This window comes from Silene latifolia, chromosome 2, assembly GCF_048544455.1.
Source record: "Silene latifolia isolate original U9 population chromosome 2, ASM4854445v1, whole genome shotgun sequence".
Classification (NCBI taxonomy): Eukaryota; Viridiplantae; Streptophyta; class Magnoliopsida; order Caryophyllales; family Caryophyllaceae; genus Silene; species Silene latifolia.
The window spans coordinates 123465244-123472148 of record NC_133527.1 but is presented as its reverse complement, the minus strand read 5'-3'; the positions used below and the strand labels follow the sequence as shown (position 1 = coordinate 123472148).

General features: G+C 39.4%; 1 long non-coding RNA gene across 1 annotated transcript; it reads left to right on the top strand.

Moving 5' to 3' along the window:
- Nucleotides 1-368: 368 nt before the first annotated feature.
- On the top strand, nucleotides 369-5893 carry LOC141630184 (uncharacterized). The gene is made up of 3 exons (XR_012537452.1): nucleotides 369-455; nucleotides 4313-4399; nucleotides 5831-5893. It is a non-coding gene; the product is annotated as an uncharacterized LOC141630184 (long non-coding RNA).
- Nucleotides 5894-6905: the final 1012 nt, after the last annotated feature.

The window sequence follows — 6905 nt, the reverse complement described above, 5'->3', positions numbered from 1 at the left end:
GGGATTGTGGGACTATTTTAACGTGATTGAGTGGGCTGATTTTAGAACAGTCAAGCATGGGTTTTAGTGGCTGAGATGGGTAGTTGTTTAGGTGGAGCGTTGGTGACAGTTATGGCCCTAGTCCTGAGGTTGAACCGTGGCCTAGCTGTGGCCTGGCTGTGGCCTGGCCGTGGCCTAGCTAAGTCACGAGTTTGAGGCCATGTGTAGTTGGTTGTTAGGCCGAGTTTGAGGTTGCCATAATAACTTTTGGGCCGTGTCTATAAATTGTTTTGACGCTAGTTTGGTTTAATTAAAATATAATTAATTTCCGTCTCATATTTTATATAACGATAATTCGTTAATATCGCCCTTTCATATAATTATTTTAGGTGACTCATATGTGGTTGAAGATGAAGAATAATTTTGGGTTTTAGAAGCTTTCTCAAGTTTATTGCTTGTCTCTTTGCTAGCTTAAGGTAACTATTCCGAGTTACTCGACGAATTAATGTCACATTAGTAGTTGATGTTGTGCTTGTTGTTTGTTAAGTGTTTAGGTGATTGATAATGTGTTACTTTCGTTTTTCACATGATAGAAATTGGAAATAGCATGAGAATAATATTGCGATAAATTTTGTGATTTGGGCCAAAGTAGGCCAAGACTCTGAGCTGGGCCAGATTGACCGAACGAGTTTGGTCAAACTAGGTTTAAACCGGCCAGCCTCGATTTGACCGATGACCCGTCGCGGGACTCGGGTCGAGGGTTTGTCTTTGAGGTGAGATTGGTTGTTTTTGGATGTTTTATGTTGATGCCTTAATATTTGTGATTATCATTTCACATGTTGGTTGTTGGATGAATTGGTTGCCTTATACTTGAGTCTTCTTGCCTTGTTGCCATTTTAGCTTGTTCTCATGAATTATGAGATTAACAGTTAGCTGGAATTTGGATTATTATTGATATTAGAGATTTTGTTGGATTGTCAGCTGAATATGCTCTTGCGTAACCTTTCATATGCTAGGGTGTGTATGATCATTTGAGTGTGCAAGTTTGGACTCTTTGCCTCTCTTATGGTTAATTGGGTGTCCTACTTGTCTTGTGTGGTGTGGGATAAAGTATTCAAGCTGGGACCTAGATTGGTTTTATTTAGGTCCTAGGTGAGTATTTCGGCCTTCATCATAGATAGGTCTTTATAGTCTTTGACGAGTGTATGTTCACTGCTTAATAGCCTTTGTGTTCCTGACTTGGTGGGTTTATATCCAAGTTGGGGCATGACCTCGTTACTTATTTTGAGAGTAAGTGGTCAGCTTAAGTACTAGCCAACCCTTTGGTGGACTCCTTAGGGTACTCACATGGTTTTATAAAATTGTGGGTCTTGGGTGCGGTGGTGTGTATCCGCATGTCTAGGTCTGCGCAGATTTAGGACTAGGGTTGTGTTGTGTCTTGGCCATGTTTTTATAGAACCTCTGAGCCAGGATACCGGTTCGATTACCTTCCCTACCTCGTGGTATAGACTCGAGTTACAAAGTGACTATTGACCGTGCTAAGAACTTATGCCTGTCTCTAGATATATTGTCCTTTCTTGTTTGATGATTCTATGAATCATAGAAGGTGAGATGCAAGCCGGCTATGGTTGATAGAGTTTGGATTCCTGGATGTTATGTGATTCACATGATAGTATAGTATGAGTCGGTCTAGTATTCACATGCTAGGACTATGTGTTGTTATATTGTTGTTCACATGATAAGCACGATTGTCTAGCATCAATATGCTAAGGCATTGCGTGATTCGTATTCATATTCTTATGTTTACATGTTATATTAATTATGACATTTCGTGGCTGGGAGGACTCGGAGTTACTCCCCACTGACTGTGGCTTTCGTATTTGTATAAAATGCGATTGACAGGTAGGTGATGCATATATGGGGTACATGGACGAGCTAGCGAGCAAAGTAACCTTGGGACCTAGATTGACTTTATTATATTGTGACCCTTAAATATTTTTATGTCACATACATTTTAGGGACATATGTCTCCCTCTTTACATTTGGTTGTATAATTTGCTATTCGCGACTTTAGCGATGGTTATGTTATGAAACTTCTAGTTAGACCTTGTATGTTTGACACCTTCCAATTTGGATATCTTTATAACAGGTTCAGGTTTTAAAAATTACAGGTTTTTACCCAAATGAACCTATTACAAACATATCCATGCAGTTTTATTCTAGAATTACGTGTTTACTTTTCCGCGATAAATGAGGGTGTCACAGTTGGTATCAGAGCATATTTGCTCCCGACGCACGTTTGTGCACCCCAATATAAATAACTTGACCTTAAAATAATAAACTTGAGAGGATATGATATTTCTTGTTCTTTTTGTATCTCGCCTTATTCTTAATCTCTTGGTGCTTATCCTCCTTCTAAACTCCCTTCTGTTTTATTTTAAAAGCTACGCTTGTACTCCTAACTTGTCCTATGTTCTTTGCTTATCCTCCCTTAACGCCATTAGATAGTACTCTTTCTTGTGAGGAATGTTGACCTTGGTTGGAAAATTCGACTTTTGAGGAGATTGTTTGTGTCTGACCCTTAACCCTGGCTTTGAGAAGTCGTGACGTTAGAAAGACTTAGGTAAGGTGATGAGACATACTTAGTGATTCTTATACCTAGTTCCTTGACAAAGTAAGTATAATCGATTGGTGGATTCTTTGTGTTAGGAATGAGTTGCCTATGTGATTAAAGTTATAGAACTTGGCTTTGTTGTTTATGTTTGGGATTTGAAAGCTTAGTAGGTTGAGTGATCGCCAAGAGCAATTTCGTTCCATGAATGAGACTTATACTTTTGAAAACTCTTCATTAATGTTTTTGAAAGTATTTTGATTTTTGATTTATACAAATGATTTGCCTTTGACCTTATCTTGGATTTGGAATGTGATGTTCTTGAATGCGCAACGAGAACACTTCCGTTCCTCTGATGAGAGTCTGGTTCTGTCGGAAAATTTTAGTTGAAGTTCTTGAAAGAATTTTGATTCTTACGATAAGTGACCTTTTAAATGTTTTGGTTACCGATTCCCATTCCAGTTTTATTTTTATAACCTTTCATTTATACTTTCAAGTTTCGAAGACGAAACTTTTTTTAAAAGATGGGGTGATTGTAACACCCCGTATTTTATTAAGTTGGATAAAATTCTTTTAATTGCTATTTTGAATTTAATTACATCATTTAACGATTTATATATATATGCTTAGCTAATTAATTAATTTCATCATAATTCGATACGTTAATTTTAATAATCATTAATAAGTTTATTTAAAGTTAGTTCGAGTTTATTGAAGTTAGTTCGAGTTTATTTATTTAATAATTTCCGATCCTTTTACGAGTCCTTTATGAAAGTCGGCCCTTAGTGGATTCAAAACGAATTTAGGAAAAGTCATCCAATTAGCTATTTTGAGTTATTTTGCTAAATTATCAAATTTCGTTAAACTCCGCTAATTTAGTAAAAATCGTTAATAACTCCGATTCGAATCGAATTCCTATTATTTCCGTTAGCTGGCTGAGTTTATTTTATTTTCACTCATTAAATTTATTTATTATTGATTCCGTTTTATTACTGAAACTTTCACTAAAACCGATTTTATTAACTCGAGACGGTTTTAAAAAAACGAGCGAAATTACTTAACGATGAAGAAAGATACGTATAATAAATAGCAGGCTAGCAGGCTGCTGTCTCATTTTCCCACGTCTCTTTTCTTCTTCTTCGTCCTTCTTTTTCCTTCTGTTTGTTCCTTCTTCAACTTTTGTCTATAATCCGTCCTGGTGCTCCGTTTGTCATCCGTTTTCAACTATTTTCGTTCCATAGTGCTGCTTTCATCGTTCCTGTCAATCCGTTGTAAGTAAAATTCTTTTTCGTCATGTATTTTTACAAACGCAATTTATACTTTCAGCTTTATTTATTTTAAGACGGTGTATGCTGACATGTAGGGATTGTTTTGGGACTATTTTAACGTGATTGAGTGGGCTGATTTTAGAACAGTCAAGCATGGGTTTTAGTGGCTGAGATGGGTAGTTGTTTAGGTGGAGCGTTGGTGACAGTTATGGCCCTAGTCCTGAGGTTGAACCGTGGCCTAGCTGTGGCCTGGCCATGGCCTAGCTAAGTCACGAGTTTGAGGCCATGTGTAGTTGGTTGTTAGGCCGAGTTTGAGGTTGCCATAATAACTTTTGGGCCGTGTCTATAAATTGTTTTGACGCTAGTTTGGTTTAATTAAAATATAATTAATTTCCGTCTCATATTTTATATAACGATAATTCGTTAATATCGCCCTTTCATATAATTATTTTAGGTGACTCATATGTGGTTGAAGATGAAGAATAATTTTGGGTTTTAGAAGCTTTCTCAAGTTTATTGCTTGTCTCTTTGCTAGCTTAAGGTAACTATTCCGAGTTACTCGACGAATTAATGTCACATTAGTAGTTGATGTTGTGCTTGTTGTTTGTTAAGTGTTTAGGTGATTGATAATGTGTTACTTTCGTTTTTCACATGATAGAAATTGGAAATAGCATGAGAATAATATTGCGATAAATTTTGTGATTTGGGCCAAAGTAGGCCAAGACTCTGAGCTGGGCCAGATTGACCGAACGAGTTTGGTCAAACTAGGTTTAAACCGGTCAGCCTCGATTTGACCGATGACCCGTCGCGGGACTCGGGTTGAGGGTTTGTCTTTGAGGTGAGATTGGTTGTTTTTGGATGTTTTATGTTGATGCCTTAATATTTGTGATTATCATTTCACATGTTGGTTGTTGGATGAATTGGTTGCCTTATACTTGAGTCTTCTTGCCTTGTTGCCATTTTAGCTTGTTCTCATGAATTATGAGATTAACGAGTTATTTGGAATTTGGATTATTATTGATATTAGAGATTTTGTTGGATTGTCAGCTGAATATGCTCTTGCGTAACCTTTCATATGCTAGGGTGTGTATGATCATTTGAGTGTGCAAGTTTGGACTCTTTGCCTCTCTTATGGTTAATTGGGTGTCCTACTTGTCTTGTGTGGTGTGGGATAAAGTATTCAAGCTGGGACCTAGATTGGTTTTATTTAGGTCCTAGGTGAGTATTTCGGCCTTCATCATAGATAGGTCTTTATAGTCTTTGACGAGTGTATGTTCACTGCTTAATAGCCTTTGTGTTCCTGACTTGGTGGGTTTATATCCAAGTTGGGGCATGACCTCGTTACTTATTTTGAGAGTAAGTGGTCAGCTTAAGTACTAGCCAACCCTTTGGTGGACTCCTTAGGGTACTCACATGGTTTTATAAAATTGTGGGTCTTGGGTGCGGTGGTGTGTATCCGCATGTCTAGGTCTGCGCAGATTTAGGACTAGGGTTGTGTTGTGTCTTGGCCATGTTTTTATAGAACCTCTGAGCCAGGATACCGGTTCGATTACCTTCCCTACCTCGTGGTATAGACTCGAGTTACAAAGTGACTATTGACCGTGCTAAGAACTTATGCCTGTCTCTAGATATATTGTCCTTTCTTGTTTGATGATTCTATGAATCATAGAAGGTGAGATGCAAGCCGGCTATGGTTGATAGAGTTTGGATTCCTGGATGTTATGTGATTCACATGATAGTATAGTATGAGTCGGTCTAGTATATATTCACATGCTAGGACTATGTGTTGTTATATTGTTGTTCACATGATAAGCACGATTGTCTAGCATCTATATGCTAAGGCATTGTGTGATTCGTATTCATATTCTTATGTTTACATGTTATATTAATTATGACATTTCGTGGCTGGGAGGACTCGGAGTTACTCCCCACTGACTGTGGCTTTCGTATTTGTATAAAATGCGATTGACAGGTAGGTGATGCATATATGGGGTACATGGACGAGCTAGCGAGCAAAGTAAACTTGGGACCTAGATTGACTTTATTATATTGTGACCCTTAAATATTTTTATGTCACATACATTTTAGGGACATATGTCTCCCTCTTTACATTTGGTTGTATAATTTGCTATTCGCGACTTTAGCGATGGTTATGTTATGAAACTTCTAGTTAGACCTTGTATGTTTGACACCTTCCAATTTTGATATCTTTATAACATGTTCAGGTTTTAAAAATTACAGGTTTTTACCCAAATGAACCTATTACAAACATATCCATGCAGTTTTATTCTAGAATTACGTGTTTACTTTTCCGCGATAAATGAGGGTGTCACATATCTGACCGCCCAGTACTTCCAGGCCCAGGGGGAGAAAGTCACAGGATCTATTATCTGCGGTGGCATAGCCACCATTCTTGCCCGTTCCCTTTTCCCTGTCTGGCCTCGTGACTTACCGTACCTCCCGGGAGAGAGGTATCTGAGCCTAGATGCCATGCATTCTCAGCATTGGCTGACCACAGACTTCCGGACTTGGAAGATAGACGGTTCCTTGTCCGTGGACTTACCTTGCACCACTCTCCCCCGTCTAGCCCCTTTGCCTACTGTCGCACGGGGCACCCGACTTCCACCACTGCCTAACTACCACCTCCACGTCCGACCACCTACCACTTTACCCGCCGCCAAGAAGCGACGTAGACTTGAGACCGGAGAGGGGTCCACACCTTCTGGGAGCGGCCAACCTTCCACGACCACTCCTACACCTACCCCGATCCCTACCTCCACTCCTACTCCCGCACCCGCCGACCAGACACAGACACAGCCGGTCCTACCGGCTAATTTTGTACCTCCACCACCCTTTGAGGTGTCCTCGGTCATAGACCAAAGGCGCCGTGATGGTTTGTTAGTTGAGATTTCAGAGAGACAGGCTCGTATAGAGCGGGACTTAGCTTTGACTTTGTTCCCTCTATACGAGTACCACTTGAGTCGACACCGTCCGATCCCAGAGGGTTGGCCATACCCTTCCTTTTACCGGTACCCAGCTGAGGGGTA